We start from the raw sequence: 20,696 nt of genomic DNA, 5'->3' as shown, positions 1-20,696 counted from the left end.
AAAAAGGGACAATAAATAAGAAAATATTAACTAATGATCAGCACTATGAGATTAGTTGAAGAAGTAAAGATAGGCTGGATCTGAAGGAGCCTGATAAACCAGGGCAAGGAGTGAATTTTATTCTAATTGTGATCAGCAGCAGGTAGAGAGTTAAAAACAGGTGTGATATGATCATACTGGCTCTACAAGAAAAAAAGGATTATAGAATTGTAAGCATCAAAGAAAGAACACTAGTAAGAAGTTGTGTCCAAAGGACTGGATAACTGATTACGGCTAAGGTAGACACATAAAAAAATATGTATTTTGCATAAGTCCATGCTCCCTGTGATATACTCCCATAAGCAGTTTTGTGCATGAGTTTTGGCTACTTACTGTATTGCTCAGTCAAACATTTAGGTGTTAAGCCCTAAACCTTTAGCATCAAAACTTGATTTTTAGTTTAAGTTATGTGGGGAAATGATGAACTATAGTATTTACTGAAATGAAGATAAGTAAGGAAAAGATTTGAAGAACAAGGAAGTAAGCATTTGGGCCATGTTAAGTTTGAGATGCCTCTTTGATATCTAAATAGAAATGTCAAGTGACCAGTTGGCTATATCAGTCTAGAATTATAGGCATAGTCACCACTGGAGTTATTCTCTAAAACATGCTTATCCAACCTGCTGCCCAGAATGGCTTTGAGTACAGCCTAACACTAATTTTTAAACTTTCTTAAAACATTATGAGATTGTTTTGTGATTTTTCTAATTTTAACTCATCAGCTATCGTTAGTGTTAGTGCATTTTATGTGTGGCTCAAGACAATTCTTCTTCCACTGTGGCCCATCGAAGTAAAAAGATTGGAAACCCCTGCTCAGTATAAAAGATTGTATTTAAAACCATATAAATAAATAAAATCACAAGAGAATGTGTAGAAAGAAAAGAAGCCCTGAGGAACTTGAAAAGTATGAGCTTGAGAGGGGAAATAATCAAGAACAGTGAGAAAAAAAATCCCAAGATAAAAAAAATGAGAGAATGTGGAAAACCTGGAAGTGTTTTAATGCCTTACAAATTTAATCCTAGTCTTATAACTAGAGGTAAATGAAAGAAAAGTATCTATTTTTCATGTCACCTTTCCTAAGCTTGAAAAAAAATGTAGGATTTGTACTTCCTTATTCTTGGTGGTGATTATATTGGAGTGGAAAGGCACATGCAATTTGAACACAGGATATTCAGTTTTCTACATATAATAGGATTTAAATGAATGGTTAAAAGAGAAGCCCATTACATTATCAGGATATTCACAGAGGTATTTTGCAAATATACATCATGCCAAAGTAAACAACAATGGAATTAGCTATGGACAGCATAGGAAAACATTTAAATATGTGTATATGATAGACATAGAGACATATGTATGTTGTATATATGTACACACACATTTTTAAAACAAAAATATATCAACCATAAACAGGTTCCTCTGGGTTTCCAATAAATATTTTGTATGAATCAGTGTAACCTACTGTCAGGAAAGGAGAAAAATTTAAACTGAAAAGGGAAAGGTAAAAGAAGATAAAACTCTGAATTTCAGCTCACAGACCTATGAGGTTAGATTAGAAATGACAGGGATGTGGAGGACAGAAAAATGGCCAAAGGAAACAGATTAACATAGACAACATTAATATTATTTCTCCATTTTCTACCCCAGACACAGGGTATGTACATTAATTTCCCATTTCAACTCGAGGTCTACTTGATCGCGGGTTTGATAAGGAGTTTTTCCTGTTGTCTTTCAGGTATACACCATTATAACATACACGGTTTTTATTTAACTCTGTCTCTGCACAAGTTAGAAAATAACCTCATGTTGGACATAGCTCAATAATTTATAATTCTAATACCATCATCATGATGTAAAACAATTCTTATACTCAAAGATCTACAAATATATATATATATTTATCTTTAACTCCTTGCTCCTTGCTCCAGTGATATAGGGACTAATCAAGAGCTACTGGGTGCTGGGCACGGTGGCTCATGCATGTAATCCCAGCAGTTTGGGAGGCCAAGGCAGGCAGATCACCTGGGATCAGGAGTTTGAGACTGGCCTGGCCAACATGGTGAAATGCTGTCTCTACTAAAAATACAAAAAATTAGCCAGGCGTGGTGGCAGTTACCTGTAATCCCAGCTACTAGGGAGGCTGAGGCAGGAGAATCACTTGAAGCCAGGAGACAGAGGTTGCAGTGAGCCATGATCACCCCACTGCACTCCAGGCTGGGCTACAAGAGAAAGACTCCATCTCAAAAACAAAAATAAACCAAAGCAAAACAGAAGAGCTACTGAGGGATATTTTTCACATAGTCACTAAAGAAAAAGGACTTGCAACCACCATCCCAAGACTCTAATTTCTGGATCTCATTGCCAAACAGAGCAGCTAGTTTTAGCAGAACCTAATATTTTTAGGTATTATCAATAGCAATATTAATTTTACAAGGAAAAAAATCCTACAAAATCAAAATCAGGAGGCTTGGATACTAACTTCAGACCTGCCACAAGTGAACTGGATGACCCTGCATACTTTGTTTTTATGGCACTAAAATAAGTGCATTGGCTAGATGATTTTGAGAGTGATGATGCTGTCATCAGCATATACCTGAGTTGAAGCTTATCAATTGTACTAATTAAACATGCCCAGTTTATCATATACCAATTACACCTCACTAAAGCTTCTTTTTAAAGAGTTGTGAATTAAAAAAGAAAGCATATATTTTATAAAAGAAAAGAGGGGAAAGAACGATTTCTGAGTTAAAATTGACTGCTGGGAGTGGAGCAAGCCCAGCTGACTCTTCGTCTGGCTTGGAGAACTAGGGGATGAAAGGAAGACAGAAGTTTGAAGTGAAAAACATATGTGGAAGCATTTTGAAAACTTAAAAATAAAAGACATCTATAGTAGTCATGAGTTTTTAAAGTATGGTCACTGTCCTTTCAAGACAGAAAGGCTATGAAAGGAAACACATAATTAAGGACAGTGAGTGTCATTAGAGACAAGAGCTAGGGAAATTCAGAGTGAGTTGTTTCGCTGTTGAGTGGTCTTAGAAGCTGGCCCATTCCTTCATTAGTTAATTATTTAGAATAGAGTTGTCAATTCCATACAGACACAGTGTCAAGATAATTACATGAAATATAAGACTCATTTAAGGTGCATTTGTTAACATCTTAAAACATTACAGTATTGGCTAATGCTTTATACTTTTATTGGAAGAGTGATTTATGATTAGATGATAATGATAGATAAGGCTAATTTAGATAATATACAGATTTAATTTTTAGAATGACATCTTGAAAGTAAGGCTTTTGAGAAGTGTTTGAGGATGTTAATTAGTATTTTTAAGGAGAGACTAATGGTTGGAAGGCATTGTCTCTCTCATTGCCTACTAACTTTGCGTTTTTTGCATTCACCTCATTCAAACTAGTAGCTCATCAAGACTGAGACCCTTTTCTCATTTCTGCATCTCTCAGAGTACCCTCAACAGAGTTTTGATGGCATGATTGATGCTCAATAAACATCTATTGAGTGAATTAAGACAGAAGCCCTCCTCTTCAAAGCAATTTGTGGTTTGTTAATTTTAAAAAATTAGTTAAATCTGAAAATTATTAAAATGTACTTTAAACATTGTGTTTTAATTAAAAACATGTAAATGTACATTAATCTCCCAATTAAACTCAAGGTCTACTTGATCACAGGTCTGCTCAGGATTTTTCCCTGTTGTCTTTTATGTATACACCACCGTAATGTACATGGTTTATGATTTCAGGTTTCTGCTTCTTCAAAGTTACATGAAAACTTAAAGATCCCTGTGCAGCAAGCCAAATGTGAAAATAGAATGACAATTTTCATTTAACTTTTTAAGGATGCTCGCTTAAAGCTAATTTAATGGCAGTGTTTAAACAACTCACCTGTATCAAGCTTTCCAAATTCAATTTTAAAATTACAACTCTCTCCCTTTTAAAATGACTATTTCATTGTTTACAGAATATTTAAAGTCATAATGACAATAATCCATTTGTTTATTGTGTTTTCTCCCCCACTAAAATATAAGCTAAACGAAGGCACAAAATTAATCAGTTTTCTTCATTAATCTATTTCCTAGGGGTGAAGGGAGTGGTTTTTAATGAATGAGTAAAATACTAGCACAGGCCAGACTGGAAGCAGACACAGCTGTATACTGCACACATTAAGCTAACAACTGAAGAGGCAGGAAAAGCCTCTGAACTGTGAACTTTCAGTCCATTTGTAACACAGAGGGAACAGAACTGTCACTTCATCTAGCAGATGGTTAGCAGATCCTTAAATGACAGTACTTCCCAATATTTATCTCATCATGCCACTGTGGAAAATTATACTGTTTAGCCTGTTAGGATAAATGATCCAATACAACAGGCCTGGGGGCTCCAGCTGTCCAAGTTTCTGCCCAGCCACCCCAAGAGTCGAGGGGATTCATAGCCCATCAGTAAACACTTGCCACAGGCTGAGAAGCTCAAACTCTAAGCTTCTACTATTATGACAACTCATGAGGTAACCCAAATAGCGTTGGCTACTGTACTTACTTTGCTGTTTTACATCTTGCTTTGCTATTGATAGTGGAACACCGCTATAACCTGACCAGGTTTCCGTTCTCAACAGCAACTAATGCCTTGCTGGCTGACCTCTTCTGGAAAGTTATATCACTGTCACCATTTGCTGAAGGTCTGGCTATTTACAAAAATGTGGGCACACTGGAGTAACCTGGCCTGGCTTCCCTTGGTGTTCCACCTTCTGTTAGCATCCTTTCTCATTCATCCAAGCCACGGTGATTCCCTAGCATGCAGAGAGGATGATCTTTCAACATGACTCATTCAGAGATGTCCCACAGCAAATCAGTCTGAGCCATAAATGCTTCAATTCCTTAGTAGGTGATATCTTCTTATTCAGCCACACCCTTCTCTCTAAGAAGCACTCATGTCAACTGGGTGGTGGCACCTAGATGGTGCCTGAGATCATCACTTTCTCCAATGACCCAGGGCCTGGGGTGCAATCTCAGACTCCTCTCTGTGAGTGCCCTTTACTGAAAATCTGGCCTTGGAGAACAACCCAGGATTGAAGCTCTCAGTGAACGAGCGGAGGGTGAGTCAGGGCCATATTTCCAGATGGATCTTTGTTGCCCACAGAACGGGAAAATTCCCAGGTATAAAAGAGACGTGGGATGACAGGGCAGGGTTTTGGCTGGTGCAGCCAGTGACTGGTGCAGCTGGCAGCCGGTGCGCAGGGCAGCGGTGCTCCACAGCACTCCGCACAAAGCGCACTGGTCCCGGTGCCCTGTTGAAGCGGCAATCTGAGACCTCAGAGGGCAGATTGGTATATCCATCTGATTGAACGGGACTTGGACAGTGAGCCAGGCCAGGAGATTCCAGGAAAACAGGGTTTGGGCCAGCGCAGTGGGACAAACAAAACGGCAATTCCAAATGCTCTGGCTGGAGAGTTTTACTGCGGGCACAGCTGAACCCAGGATGGTGCAGCTCGGTGGGGGAGGGGTGTCCACCATTACCGAGGCAATCCGCCCCTACTGAGGTAAACTCCCATTGCTGATGCAGCCTGTTGTTGCCAAGGCAACCTGCCACAAAAGAGAGACTCGACCACAGGGCGTAGCCCATGGCAACAGGGTGGAGACCTCAGCAGCAAGGCAGAGCCTGAGGCAATAGGGCAGACCTCACACCAGAAGGGCAGAGCCTCAGCAGGCAAATAGTGACTAGACTGCCTCCTAGCTGGGCATGACAGTGCAACAGACACTCAGAAAGAAAGCCCCAATCCCCTGAGACAGAGCATCTGAGAAAAAAAGGGGTTTTTTTTTATGAGTTCTGCTGCAGCAGAATTAAACATAGCAGCCTAACAGCCCTGAAAGAACAACAGAGCTCACAGCTCAGCACTTGAGCTCCTATAAAGTACAGACTGTCTCCTCAAGCAGCTCCCTGACCCCTTTATATCCAGAAGACTGACATTTGGCAGGCATCGTTCTGGGACAAAGATAACAGAAGAAAAAACTGGTAGCATTCCTCACTGTTCCAGAGCTGCTATAGGTGCACCCCAGACAAGCAGGGCCTGGAGTGGACCTCAGCAGTCGTACAGCAAAGGGGCTAGACTGGTAGAAGGAAAACCAAGTAACAGAAATACTTCATCATCAACAATCGGGGCATCCACTCAGAGACCCAATAGAAAAGTCAGCAACTACTCAGACGACAGGAGGATAAATCCACAAAGATGGGAAGAAAACAATGCAAAAAGGAGGAAAACACCCAAAATAAGAACACCTAGCCTCCAAAAAAGGACCAAAGTTCCTCACCAGCAAGAGAACAAAGCTGGACGGCGAATAACTATGTGAAGAGACCTAACCTATGTTTGATAGGTATACCAGAATGTGACGAAGAGAATGAATCCAGGCTGGAAAATACTCTTCAGGATATAATCCAGAAAAATTCCCCCCACCTAGCAAGGCAGGCCAACACTCAAACGCAGGAAATACAGAGAACACCACAAAGATATTCCGCAAGAAGAGCAACCCCAAGGCACATAATCGTCAGATTCACCAGGGTTGAAATAAAGGAGAGAATACTAAGGGCAGCCAGAGAGAAAGGTCGGGTCACCCACAAAGGGAAGCCCATCAGACTCACAGCAGATCTCTCGGCAGAAACTCTACAAGTCAGAAGAGAGTGGGGGCCAATATTCAACATCCTTAAAGAAAAGAACTTTCAACCCAGAATTTCATATCCAGCCAAAGTGAGCTTCATAAGTGAAGGAAAAATAAAATCCTTTGCGAACAAAAAAGTACTCAGAAATTCTGTCATCACCAGGCCTGCTTTACAAGAGCTCCTGAAAGAGGCACTACACATAGAAAAAAACAACCAGTACCAGCCATTCCAAAATCACGCTAAATGCTAAAGAGCATCAACATAATGAAGAATCTACATCAACTAACGGGCAAAACAGCCAGCTAGCATCAAAATGGCAGTATCAAATCCACACATAACAATATTAACCCTACATGTAAATGAACCAAATACACCAATCAAAAGACATAAAATGGCAAATTGGATAAAAAACAAAAACCCATAAGTGTGCTGTATCCAGAAAACCCATCTCACATGCAAGGATACACAAAGGCTCAAAATAAAGGGACAGAGGAAGATGTACCAAGCCAATGGAGAGCAAAAAACAGCAGGAGTTGCAAATCTCATCTCTGATAAAATAGACTTTAAAGAAACAAAGTTCAAAAGAGACAAAGAAGGTCATTACATAATGGTAAAAGGATTCATACAACAAGAAGAGCTAACGATCCTAAACATATATGGACCCAATACAAGAGCACCCAGATACATAAGTAAGTTCTTAATGACTTACAAAGAGACTTAGACTCCCACACAATAATAGTGGGAGAATTTAACACTCCACTGTCAATATTAGACATATCAATCAGACAGAAAATCAACAAGGATATCCAGGGCTTGAACTCAGACCTGAAACAAGCAAACCTGATACACATTTACAGAACTCTCCACCCCAAACCACACAATATACATTCTTCTCAACACCACATCACACCTACTCTAAAATTGACCACATAATTGAAAGTAAAGCACTCCTCAGAAAATGCAAAACAACTGAAATCATAACAAACAGTCTCTCAGACCATAGTGCAATCAAGTTAGAACTCAGAATTCAGAAACCAACCCAGAACTACAGAGCTTCATGGAAACTGAACAACTGGCTCTTGAAGGTTGACTGGGTAAACAACGAAATGCAGGCAGAAATAAAGAAGTTCTTCGAAACCAATGAGAACGAAGACACAACATGCCAGAATCTCTGGGACACATTTTAAGCAGTCTATAGAGGAAAATATATAGCAATAAGTGCCCATATGAGGAGAATGGAGAGATCCAAATTTGACACCCTATTGTCAAAATTGAAAGAGCTAGAGGAGCAAGATCAAAAAAACTCAAAACCCAGCAGAGGACAAGAAACAACTAAGATTAGAGGTGACCTGAAGGAGATAGAGACACGAAAAACCCTTCAAAAAATCAATAAATCCAAGAGCTGTTTTTTTTAAAAGATCAACAAAATAGACAGACCACTAGCCAGACTGATAAAAAAGAAAAGAGAGAACAACAAAATAGATGCAATAAAAAATGATGAAAGAAAAATCACCACAGACTCCACAGAAATTCAAACCATCATCAGAGAATATTACAAACAACTCTATGCACATAAACTAGTAACCCTGGAAGAAATGGATAAATTCCTGGACTCCTGTGTCCTCCCAAGCCTAAACCAGGAGGAAGCTGAAACTATGAATATACCAATAAAAAGGTCAGAAGTCGAGGCAGCAATTAAGAGCCTACCACACAAAAAAAGCCCAGGTCCAGATGGGTTCACAGCCGAATTCTACCAGACACACAAAGAGGAGCTGGTACCATTCCTTCTGAAACTATTCCAAATAATCAAAAAAAAAAAAAGAATCCTTCCAAAATTATTTTATGAGACCAACATCATCCTGATACCAAAACCTGGCAGAGAACCAAAAAGAAAAGAAAACTTCAGGCCAATATCCATGATGAACATAGATGGAAAAATCTTCTATAAAATATTGGCAAGCAGATTGCAACAGCAAATCAAAAAACTTATACATCATGATCAAGTAGGATTCATCCCAGGGATGCAAGGCTGGTTCAACATACACAAGTCTATAAACGTAATTCACCACATAAACAGAACCAAAAACACAAACCACATGATTATCTCAATTGACGCAGAGAAGGCATTCAACAGCCCTTTATGCTAAAAACCCTCAATAAACTCGGTATCGATGGAACGTATCTCAAAGTAATAAAAGCTATTTATGACAAACCAACAGCCAATATCATACTGAATGGGCAAAAACTGGAAGCATTCCCTTTGAAATCCGGCACTAGACAAGGATGCCCTCTTTCACCACTCCTATTCAATATAGTACTGGAAGTTTTAGCCACAGCAATCAGGCAAGAAAAAAAAATAAAGGGTATTCAAATAGGAAAGATGGAAGCCAAATTGTCTCTATTTGCAGATGACATAATAGGATACCTAGAAGACCCCATCGCCTCAGCCCAAGAACTCCTGAAACTGATGAGCAACTTCAGCAAAGTCTCAGGATATAAAATCAATGTGCAAAAATCACAAGCATTCCTATACACCAATAACAGACTTAAAGAAAGCCAAATCAAGAACGAACTGCCATTCACAATTGCTACAAAAAGAATAAAATACCTTGGAATACAACTCACAAGGAATGTAACGGACCTCTTCAAGGAAAACCACAAACCACTGCTCAACAAAATCAGAGAGGACACAAACAAATGGAGATACATTCCATGTTCATGGTTAGGAAAAATTAATATTGTTAAAATGGCTATACTGCCCAAAGTAATTTACAGAATCAATGCTATTCCCATCGAGCTACCATTGACCTTCTTCACAGAACTGGAAAAAACCACCATGAATTTCATATGGAACCAAAAGAGAACCTGCATAGCCAAGTCAATTCTAAGCAAAAAGAACACAGCAGGGGGCATCACACTACTGGATTTCAAACTATACTACAAGGCTACAGTAATCAAAACAGCATGGTACTGGTACCAAAACAGAGATCTAGACCAATGGAACAAAACAGAGGCATCAGAGGCAACACAGCATATCTACAACTATGTAATCTTCGATAAACCTGACAAAAACAAGCAATGGGGAAAGGATTCCTGTTTACTAAATGGTGTTGGAAAAACTGGCTAGCCATGTGAAGAAAGCAGAAACTGGACCCCTTCCTGACACCTTACACTAAAATTAACTCCAGATGGATTAAAGACTTAAACATAAGACCTGGCACCATAAAAACCCTAGAAAAAAATCTAGGCAAAACCATCCAGGACATAGGAGTAGGCAAGGACTTCATGACTAAAACACCACAAGCATTGGCAACAAAAGCCAAAATAGACAAATGGGACCTAATCAAACTCCACAGCTTCTGCATGGCAAAAGAAACAGTCACTAGAGTGGATTGGCAACCAACAGAATGGGAAAAAATGTTTGCAGTTTACCCATCTGACAAAGGGCTGATATCCAGAATTTACAAAAAACTTAAACAGATTTACAGGCAAAAAAACAAACAAGCCCATTCAAAAATGGGCAAAGGATATGAACAGACACTTTACAAAATAAGACATATATGAGGCCAACAAACATATGAAAAAATGCTCATCATCACTGGTCATTAGAGAGATGCAAATCAAAACCACACTGAGATACCATCTCACGCCAGTTAGAATGGCGATCATTAAAAAATCTGGAGACAACAGATGCTGGAGAGGATGTGGAGAAAAAGGAACACTTTTACACTGTTGGTGGGAGTGTAAATTCGTTCAACCATTGTGGAAGACAGTGTGGCGATGCCTCAAGGCCTTAGAAATAGAAATTCCATTTGACCCAGCAATCCCATTACTGGGTATATATCCAAAGGACTATAAATCGTTCTACTATAAGGACACATGCACACGAATGTTCATTGCAGCACTGTTTACAATAGCAAAGACCTGGAATCAACCCAAATGCCCATTGACGATAGACTGGATTGGGAAAATGTGGCACATATACAGCATGGAATATTATGCAGCAATCAGAAATGATGAGTTTGTGTCATTTGTAGGGACATGGATGAATCTGGAGAACATCATTCTCAGCAAACTGACACAAGAACAGAAAATGAAATACCGCATATTCTCACTCATAGGCGGGTGATGAAAAATGAGAACACATGGACACAGGGAGGGGAGTACTAAACACTGGGGTCTATTGGGGGGAAAAGGGGAGGGCCAGTGGGGGGTGGAGCTGGGGAGGAATAGCCTGGGGAGAAATGCCAAATGTGGGTGAAGGGGAGAAAGGAAGCAAAACACACTGCCATGTGTGTACCTATGCAACTGTCTTGCATGTTCTGCACATGTACCCCAAAACTTAAAATGCAATAAAAAAATTTTTTAAAAATCTGTCCTTTATTAGGGATCCTTTAATCTATCCTATGCATTTCTCTACCTTTCAATCTCAAACAAAAAAGAAAATAAAAGGAAAGGACCCAATCTTCAATTAATATAAAAATGAGATGGCATTGATTTGAACTAGAATAATGTCAATGCAAACAGAGATAGATAAGTGAACAGATCAGAAAGACATTTAGAAGACAGTAAGACTGGGTGTAGGTAAAGGTATGGGAGCCAAGTCTTGATTTATGTTACTGCTAGGTATTGGAACCGCTAAATGAGATAAAATGGGAAAAAAAAGAGAGAGAAATAGGTTTAAAGGACATATTGACTTGACTTAAATTTGGGATCTCCAACAGAAGAAGCAATATGGGTCGGATCCCAGGAGAAAACTTTTCTTTACTTAAGGTACTGACATAGAATTGGTCACTGAACCCATGAGAAGTTTAGATCATTAAAGGAAGTTCTGTATATTATGTAAAAAGACTTTGGACGTACCCTTAAATAGCACAGAATTTAAGAAATATATTGAAGAAAAGGAATAAACAACATATTCTCAAAAAGAAAAGTAAGAAAAGTAGGAACTAAGTTCAGAAATCCAACGTAAAAAAGTAGTTCAACAACAACAACAAAGACAGTAATTAAAAAAAAAATCCAATGCCCCTGAACATGTCCACTGGATTTGATCATTTAGCAAATGATCCTTTCAAGAACAGTTGTAGTGGAGTGAAAAAGAAGACAAAGGTATCATCTCCCAATTCTTGGATTTATGAAGTGTAGAAGATGAAGCTGGCTACATTTGAGAAATCTGAAGGATAAGGAGTGTCTGCACAATAAAATCAGCCTTAAGTTTGGGACAAGAGAAGGAACTCTGAATAAAGAGCTTTAAGATTTGCATTTACCATGAATCAGGGATAATAAAGTGCACAGTGAAAATGTTTGGGCAGCGGTAAGTCATTAGAGATGAAGGCAGAAGGAGACAGCACTATGGGAGAAGGTGAATCAGGGATTAAAATTTGGACCAATAGAAAATAATGATATATAAGAAAGTTATGTCTTTGTGTGTTTGCTATCTACAAGTTTTCCAAAGGAGTAAATCACAGGGAAATTCAAATGGATGGGGGTGTGGAAAAAAGAAGGGAGGGCAGAGAGATTCCCTGGAGTTCCAGAATAAATTTGCTATAGCCTGGTTGGGAGTTCCTCTAAAAGGATGCTAGTCCTGATAAGAAAACTAGCAGTAGGATTCTTTTGCACATTCAGTTACATTACAAAAAATAAGCAGCCTTTGATGTAGACGAGATGCTGTACTTTAGAATCAGTCAGAAAGGGTCCTGATTATTTTCACAAGTCCTCAAGAAGAAGCTGAGTTCCAGGATTCTGGCACATAGGCTCCTGATTTACAGCAATTGGTGTTTCCTGCAGTCTTGCAATTGTTTCCTAAATTCACTGAGTCACTCATCTCCTATAACTGTCCTCTACAACTTTCTATTAATCTTTCTAAAATGCAAATATGATTACATCTGTTACCTGTAGCCATGTAACATACAACCCTAAACTTAGTGCCTGAAGTAACAGCCTTTATTTAGCTCATGAATACATAGGAGGCAGTTTGGGCTGGATTAAATCTGGCAATTCTTCTGCTAGTGTCAGCTGAACTCACTCAAATATAAGCTGTCTTCTGAACACTGGGAGCCTCATTCACACTTCTGCAATTGTCTGGCTATTGCCTGCAATTGGCTGCTTTGTATTGGTGTTGCCTGTATGACTGGAACAACTGGGGCTCCTCTTCTTCCATGTTTACTTAATGAAATCCTGCTGAATCTTCAATACCAAGGTGATACATCACTTGTTTTTAAAAGTTCCTTTGGCAGGAGAGGTGGTTCCACCTGTAATCCCAGCACACTGGGAGGCTGAGGCAGGTGGATCACCTGAGGTCAGGAGGTCGAGACCAGCCTGGCCAACATGGTGAAACCTCATCTCTACTAAACATACAAAAAATTAACCGGGCAGCTTCTTGGGAGGCTGAGGCAGGAGAATCACTTGAACCCAGGAAGCAGAGATTGCAGTGAGCCGAGATTGCGCCATTGCACTACAGCCTGGGTGACAGGAGCAAAACTCTGTCTCAAAACAAAACAAAACAAAAAGTGTTTTTGACTGTTTTTTTAAACTCATGGGGGCACATTGTAAGTATATATCTTTATGGGGTACATGAGATATTTTGATACAGACATACGATATGAAATAAGCACATTACGGAGAGAGGTATCCATTCCCTCACACATTTATTCTTTGAGTTACAAACAATCCAATTACATTCTTTAAGTTATCTTAAAATATGCAATTAAGTTATCATGGACTAAGGTCAGGTGCGGTGGCTCATGCCTGTAATCCCAGCACTTTCGGAGGCCGAGGCAGGCGGATCACGAGGTCAAGAGATTGAGGCCATCCTGGCCAACATGGTGAAACCCTGTCTCTATTTTAAAAATACAAAAATTAGCTAGGCGTGGTGGCATGCACCTGTAGTCACAGCTACTCGGGAGGCTGAAGCAGAAGAATTGCTTGAACCCAGGAGGTGGAGATTGCAGTGAGCCAAGATTGTGCCACTGCACTCCAGCCTGGTGCCTGGCGACAGAGCAAGACTCTGTCTTCAGAAAAAAGAAAAGTTATCATTGACTATAGTCACCCTATTGTGCTATCAAATAGATCTTATTTATTCTTTCTTTATATTTGTATCCATTAACCATCCCCACCTACTCCCCAACTCCCCACTATTCTTCCCAGTATCTGGTAACCATCCTTCTACTTTCTATGTCCATGAATTCAATTGCTTTGATTTTTAGATCCCGCAAATAAATAAAAATATGTGATGTTTGTATTTCTGTGCCTGGCTTATTTCATTTAACATAATGATCCCCAGTTTCATCCATGTTTTGCAAATAACTAGATCTCATTCTTTTTATGGCTGAATAGTATTGCATTGTGTATATATAAACCATATTTTCTTTATCCAATCATCTTTTGATGGACACTTAAGTTGCTTCCAAGTTTTAGCTATTGTAAACAGTGCTGCAACAAACACAGGAGTGCAGATATCTCTTCAATACACTGTTTTCCTTTCTTATGAGTATATACTCTGCAGTGGAATTGCTGGGTCATGTTTATATGGTTTGGCTTTGTGTCCCCACCCAAATCTCATGTTTAATTGTAATTCCCAACGTTGGAGGAGAGGCCTGGTGAGAAGTGATTGGATCATGGCTGGATTTCCCCCTTGCTATTTTAGTGACAGTATGTTCTGACAAGATCTAGTTGTTTAAAAGTGTGTAACAATAGCACTTCCCCCTCTCTCTCTTCCTCCTGCTCTAGCCGTGAAGGATGTGCCTGCTTCCCCTTCACCTTCTGCCAGGATTGTAAGTTTCTTCAGACCTCTTCAGCCATGCTTCCTGTACAGCTTGCAGATTGATTAATCTTATTTTCTTTATCAATTACCCAATCTCAGGTAGCTCTTTTAGCAATGTGAGAACAAACTAATACATATATGGTAGCTCGATTTTTAGCTTTTTGAGGTATCCTCAGACTGTTCTCCATAGTGGTTGTACTAATTTACATTCCCACTAACAGAGTACAACAATTCACTTTTCTCCATATCCTTGCCAGTATTTGTTATTGCATGTCTTTTATAACTGGGGTGAGATGATATCTCATTGTAGCTTTGATTTGGATTTCTCTGATGGTGAACGTTATTGAGCATCCTTTCATATGCCTACTTGCCATTTGTATGTCTTCTTTTGAAGAATGTCTATTTCATTTTCTCATTGGTTGATCAAATTATTATATTTTTTCCTATAGAGTTGTTTGAGCTCCTTATATACACTGGTTATTTACACCTTGTCAGACGCGGGAGTTTGCAAACATCTCCCATTCTGCAGGTTGCCTCTTCACTTTGTTGATTGCTTCCTTTGCTGTGCAGAGGCTCTTTGACTTGATGTGATCCCATTTGTTTATAGTTGCTTTGGTTGCCTGTGCCTGTGGGGTATTGTTCAAGAAATCTTTTCCAAGACCAATGTCCTAGAAAGTTTCCCCAATGTTTTCTTGTAGCCATTTCAGTTTGAGGTCTTAAACTTAAGTCTTTAATCTATTTTGATTTGGTTTTTGTATGTGGTGAGAGATAGGGGTCTAGTTTCATGCTTTTGCATATGGATATCCAATTTTTCCAGCACCATTTATCCAGTGTATGTTCTTGGCATTTTTGCTGCAAATCAGTTCACTGTAGACATGAGAATTTGTTTCTGGGCCCTCTATTCTCTTCCATTGGTCTATGTGTCTGTTTTTATGCCAGTACTATGCTTTTTGGTTAGTATAGCTCTGTAATATAATTTGAAGTCAGGAAATATGATTCCTCCAATTTTGTTTTTCTTGCTCAGAATAGTTTTGGCTCTTCTGGGTTTTTGGGGTTTCATATAAATTTTTAGATTCTTTTCTATTTTTATCAAGAATGTCAGTGGTATATTGATAGGCATTGCATAGAAAATATATATTGCTTTGAGTAGTATATATATTTTAACAATATTGATTCTTCTAATTCATGAGTATGTAATATTTTTTAATTATTTGGTTTCTTCTTAAATTTCCTTCATCAGTGTTAGACATCACTTTTTTATAAAGCCTTAAGTGACTCTGCACAACCATTTTTTATGCCAGTTCACAGTCCATTACACATACCTCTGCTAGCAATTATTTCAATGTATTATCATTATTATTTTTTTTATTGTGCTTTAGGTTATCCGGTACATGTGCAGATCATGCAGGATTGTTGCATAGGTACATACATGGCAGAGTGGTTTGCTGCCGCCATCCCCCCGTCACCTATACCTGGCATTTCTCCTCATGTTGTCCCTCCCAAACCTCCCCACCTCCCACTGCCCCTCCCCCAGCCCCCCAACTGATCTCAATGTGTGATGCTCCCCTCCCTGTGTCCACATGTTCTCATTGTTCGACACCCACCTATGAGTGAGAACATGTGGTGTTTGATTTTCCATTCTTGTGTCAGTTTGCTGAGAATGATAGTTTCCAGTTTTATTTACATCCCTATAAAGGACTTGAACTCATTCTTTTTATGGCTGCATAGTATTCCATGGTGTATATGTACCACATTTTATTCTTCAACCAGTCTATGATTGATGGGCATTTGGGTTGGTTCCAAGTCTTTGCTATTGTAAACAGTGCCAAAGTGACCATGCATTTGCATGTGTCTCTAAAATAGAATGATTTATAATCCTTTGGATATATACCCAGTAATGGGATTGCTGGGTCAAATGGAATTTCTATTTCTAGGTCCTTGAAGAATCGCCATACTGTCTTCCACAATGGTTGAAATAATTTACACTCCCGCCAACAATGTAAAAGTGTTCCTATTTTTCTACATCCTCTCCAGCATCTGTTGTCTCCAGATTTTTTAATGATCGCCATTCTAACTGGCATGGGATGGTATCTCAATGTGGTTTTGATTTGCATTTCTCTAATGTTTAGTGATGATGAACATTTTTTCATGTTTCTTGGCCTCATATATGTCTTTTGGAAAATACCTTGTTCATATCTTTCAGGCACTTTTGAATGGGTTGGTTTTTTTCTTGTAAATCTGTTTTAGTTCTTTGTAGATTCTGGATATTAGCCCTTTGTCATATGGGTAGATTGCAAAAAACATTTTCCCATTCTGTTGATTGCCAGTTCACTCTAATGATTGTCTCTTTTTCTGTGCAGAAGCTGTAGAGTTTAATTAGATCCCATTTGTCTTTTTTGGCTTTTGTTGCCAATGCTTTTGGTGTTTTAGTCATGAAGTCCATGCCTATGCCTATGTCCTGAAAGGTGTTGCCTAGGTTTTCATCTAGGATTTTTATGGTGTTAGGTCTTATGTTTAAGTCTTTAATCCTTCTAGAGTTAATTTTAGTGTAAGGTGTCAGGAAGAAGTACAGTTTCTGTTTTCTGCATACTGCTAGCCAGTTTCCCCAATAACATTTATTAAACAGAGAATCCTTTCCCCATTGCTTGCTTTTGTCAAGTTTGTCAAAGATCAGAGGGTTGTAGATGTGTGGCATTGCCTCCAAGGACTCTGTTCTGTTTCATTGTCCTATATCTCTGTTTTGGTACCAGTATTATGCTGTTTTGATTACTGTAGCCCTGTAGTATAGTTTGAAGTCAGGTAGCATGATGCCTCCAGCTGTGTTCTTTTTGCTTAGGATTTTATTGGCTATGCAGGCTCTCTTTTGGTTCCATATGAAGTTTAAGGTGGGTTTTCAGTTCTTTGAAAAGGGTCATATGTAGCTTGATGGGGATAAGCATTGAATCTATAAATTACTTTGGACAGCATGGCCATTTTTGCAATATTGATTCTTCCTAACCATAAGCATTAAATGTTTTTCCATCTGGTTGTGTCCTCTCTTATTTCTTTGAGCAGTAATTTGTCATTCTCCTTGTTAGCTGTATTCCTAGGTATTTTATTTCTCTTTGTAGCAATTCTGAATGGGAGTTCACTCTTGATTTGGCTCTCTGTTAGTCTGCTATTGGTGTATAGGAATGCTTGCGATTTCTGCACATTCATTTTGTATCCTGAGACTTTGCTGAAGTTGCTTTTCACTACTATTATAGTGCACATGTCCTCACCAATCTGTTGAGGCCATGACATATTTTTCACATTGCATTTGTCTAGCACAGTGTTTACTTGCATCATAGTGATGTTCAATAAATGTTTTTCATAAAGGAACATATGACTATTTAGTTGGCTTTCACATTTTCCAGAATTCATAAGCACTGATAGGAGAGACCTTTGCTGAGTGAGTTTTATTCCTAGAGTGAACATGAATTTCCATCTGAGTTCCCCTACAGTGTTGAATAGATTACACCTCTTGGCTGCAGCCAAGAAATCTGAAAAACACTGAATAGGCTAAGATATATTGGCAGCAATGGTAAAATTTCTTTGTAAATGTGAATATAAATTGAGTTGTTTGAAATTGATTAAAGTTGTAGTATAAGTAAGTAATTGATAAGGAAACATTTGTCAGTGAACAGAAAGTGTATTATCAACGATCAAATACTACCTAAAAGCAAAAGTTGGAGAAAGTGGCATGCCCACTTTGTGATTAAAATGTCTGAGCCAGACTATATGGCTTAAGGAAATGATAGCCAACCTGTCATTGTGTAAAGATTAAGAAAACTGATGCAACAATTAGACTGATCCCAGATGACATAAAATAAGAAAAGTTAGCTCTTCACTAAGGAAAATCTGTACCATTAAATACTAACAGGGTCCTATCCCCATGCTGGCCTAGCCTACAATCTCATCATTGAGATTTGGCATATAAGTAACAAATAGTAACCCCTGAATAATACACATAACTTCTCCATGATGATATGAGATTAGCTGACATCACTAAATTGAAAAAAGAAATGTGAATTGAATGTATATCAGTTTGTCTGCCTCCATCTTCAGGTGTTTTGATTTTATCATGAAAAGATCTACTGTCTGAACTGAGATGATCTCCTTACACAAATGGAATATATTATTAGCTATTCTGAAGAATCTCCAGGAGTTTATTTATGCCCTGTTGTACAAATTCACTTTCTGGTACCTCTCTCATACATGGAGAGTGTGAATGAAAACTCAACATAGGTCTGTCATTCTAATTCTAGACTATTACACTCGAATATTCCCCTAGTGTGGCAGCTGTCCCAGTTTGAATCTACATAAGATGCAGCCCTCTCTTTAGTATACCTGGAGAATATATGGAGCAGGACAAGAGAACTCTACTGATAGAGTAACTGAGGAGGCTTCTTTGTAAGCATAAATCCTAAAAAAGAAAAAAAAATCAAGCACAATGAGCTTACCATAATAAAGAAAAATATGAAAATGAAAATCCTTGGTGGGTTGGAGGAGTGGGAAAATCTTGAGCACACTGCAGGTATATTAATTGGAACCTTCCCATGTTCCAGTGCACTGTGACTTGTGATTTATACCTACAAAGTGGGAAATTTTAAGTTTTTCCAAATGCTGTTAAGCAAACGCATGCTTTTCCCGTCTCATTCTAAAGTATGTTATGATATAACAACGTAATTTGTTTGTTTTTTTTTGTCATGAAGACCCCAGACTTCTGTGATGGTGCCTGGCAGATATCAGCTCTAGGTGTTGGCTAGGATGGGTGGATTGGCTGTGTCCTTCTCTCTCTGATTTGCTTCCTTTAAGCATGGCTGCTGGGTTCCAAAAAGAAGCATTCCAAGAGGCAAAGCCAGAAATTGCAGTCTCCTAAGGCCCAGCCTCATATGCTAGACAACACCATTTTTGCTGCATTCTGTTGGTGACTTAGTCCAAGGGCCAACTCAGAATCAAGAGGAAGGAAAAGTGAATCACCTCTCAATGAAAAGTGTTGCAAAAAATTCACATATTCCTCTTTACTTCACCGTGATGTGAACAAACCCAAGGGACTCCTGGAAATACATAAAAGCACATATGAGGTCAATGCCATACATTAGAAAGATGAAGCAAAAGTTAGTGAAACTGTAATACTCTAGTGGTTGTAATTATATTTGCAGCTAATAAAGTTTGGAAAAATTCAAATAGCAAAGCTATTTCCAACATGCCTTTACAGCCTTGCTTTGCCTACACTGTTTGCATAAAGTTGCACACCATCCCCAGTGCCCATCTGCACATATCTCAGTGCCATCCTCAGTATCATACTCCCAGCCCAGAACTTGTCAGCAAAGCACATTACTTTTTTTCCCTTGTTGGCTTTGTAGGTATAACTATAGTCTTTTCCTTTCTCCTTTTATATTACACCCTTAAGAGAGCACATGTCTTCTTGACTACTGGAAAACACTACCTTGAGATACTGACTGTGTTTTATTCCTCTAACCTTTTTGTGCTTAGATTTTGAGCTCTTTCCAGGTACTCTGTCCTGGGCTTACCTAGAAAAAGAATACTCATTTCATCTTCCTTCTTTTTGCTTTCACCCCTTCTCTATTAGTTTTTGTTGCATGCAAGAGAAATAATCTCTTGCTGACAAAAAAAAATTATTTAAAGCACACAATGCAGCCCTGAACATATACAAAGATCTGCTGAATCTTCAGAAAGGTGAGGGGAAAAAGGTATGTAAAAAAGACAAGAATGAAAGAGGTAAAACAGCAGACAGGACTATAGCTGAAGTCTTGATAAAAATTAAGTACCCCCATAACGTAATGCCAAACTTGGACATCTGATGCCACTCCTCAGCCACTGCCACAGCTGCCCTCTGGAAACCATGGTGACTAGACCCCATAGTCCAAACCTACATCTTATGTTCCCATTCTCACTGGAAGAAAGTTTAAGCTACTAAGCATCTGATTTTCAGATTCTGTAGAGAGGATGCTCTGCCTCTACCAGAACTTGTGAGGTGGGCAATCCCAAAACATAAAAAGATTGAGATGATTTGCAGGAATAAAAAAAATAATTATATAATATAATTAATCCCTACAACTGCACAATATTCACATATAGCTTTATTTAAATTATGAAGGCTTAAAAAACTGCTGTTACATAATTAATGTGAAAGCTATCACCTGTATGCTGAAAATATGTTTAGTTCTTCCTCACAAAAAGATGATCC

The 20,696-nt window shown here is 38.7% G+C and overlaps 1 long non-coding RNA gene across 2 annotated transcripts in view; it reads right to left on the bottom strand.

Annotated features, from left to right (window-relative positions):
* Positions 1-20,696, bottom strand: part of LOC144580648 (uncharacterized) — a 438,055-nt gene that overhangs the window by 115,226 nt on the left and 302,133 nt on the right. Inside the window, exon 3 of one of the 2 annotated variants that reach the window (XR_013530588.1) lies at positions 13,337-19,542. The exons of the other annotated variant lie outside the window; for it this stretch is intronic. This is a non-coding gene — a long non-coding RNA (uncharacterized LOC144580648). Of the gene's footprint in view, positions 1-13,336; positions 19,543-20,696 lie in introns of those variants that run through there. 2 annotated transcript variants of the gene reach the window in all.

Source organism: Callithrix jacchus, chromosome 21 (genome assembly GCF_049354715.1).
Source record: "Callithrix jacchus isolate 240 chromosome 21, calJac240_pri, whole genome shotgun sequence".
Classification (NCBI taxonomy): Eukaryota; Metazoa; Chordata; class Mammalia; order Primates; family Cebidae; genus Callithrix; species Callithrix jacchus.
The sequence above is the reverse complement of the archived record's forward strand: the minus strand, read 5'-3'. Positions and strand labels throughout refer to the sequence as shown.